Below are 1225 nucleotides of genomic sequence, written 5' to 3' on the forward strand. Positions count from 1 at the left end.
TTAACACTTATTCAGTTTCCCTAGAGTGACCAGACTCAGACCAGTGGCATATCCAAGGGGGGCTGAGGGGGCTTGAGCACCCCCCTCATGCCTGGGCTCAGAAAAAAATTACTCAAATCCTGGACTCTGGCATCACTACCAAGCCTCTTAACAAAGTTATCTAACCCCCTGATCATGATTTCAGCAGTTTCCAGTGCTTTAAGGAGCAATCAGAAGTTGTCAGAAGTACCAACATTCCGTAGATCAGGAAATTTTCATGTTAAAAATAATTGGCGTGACATTTTTTAAAGGTGTTTTATTTTTGCTGGTTGACCCATCTGTGAAATTTTTTCAACATAAAAATTTTTGAATGTGTCATGAACTGGACACGTGGCTACTAACTCTTGATGATGATGATGGATAGCTATTCAATGGAAGTTGCTCGTGACAGTACTGAAACTGACAAGAAGCCTCTTGCATGAGAGCTTCAGGCCTTCATCGGGCTTTTAGAAAAGCCTCATGCATGCATTGTTGCATGTTAAAACAATTCCGGTAATCTTATTATTCACTGTAGAAAATATTTCATGTGTTAAAATTTCATGGGTTACTTCAACAGCAAAAATATTTTAACAACAAAAATTTCCCGATCTATGGTATATGCTTGAAATTATCTCGACCCCACCAGTAATTCACGAAAATGAAGGAAACGTCTTTTTTACTGCCGTAAAAAGGGGTAAACAGGAGACAGAGAAGAACAAAAAGACCAAATGTTGACACAAAAAATAAATGTGCCAATGGCCCAATACTGTTTGTATTACAATAGAGGGAGGTCATTACATGTACATAAAAGTGATTCATGTACATGAGTATGTACTATCATTACCCATGCAAGAGAGAAGAAGTTCTACCAATGAAGGTTGGGACAATATACACAAAATGCCTTAAATTAAGAACAAAGCATAATGGCATGCAACTATATATAATTCAGCATACATTCAGCAAAAACAAATACATGTTGATTGTGCATGAGTAATTATTTTTCTTGTTCCTTCCCCCCTCTCTCTCTTTTACCTCGATCCATGACATGTACTGATGACAGCTTGCCACTTTGGATGTCCATTGACTTTTCCATGATAGAAGCAATTGGGATGAGTCTGAATGCAAGAGAGAAAGGAAAGGAGAGAGTGGATAGAGGAAAATTAAGTGGAATGTGTTTTTGCTCTTTGCTGCAGACTACACGTACTTC

This window comes from Amphimedon queenslandica, unplaced genomic scaffold (genome assembly GCF_000090795.2).
Source record: "Amphimedon queenslandica unplaced genomic scaffold, v1.1 AMPQUscaffold_13496, whole genome shotgun sequence".
Lineage (NCBI taxonomy): Eukaryota > Metazoa > Porifera > Demospongiae > Haplosclerida > Niphatidae > Amphimedon > Amphimedon queenslandica.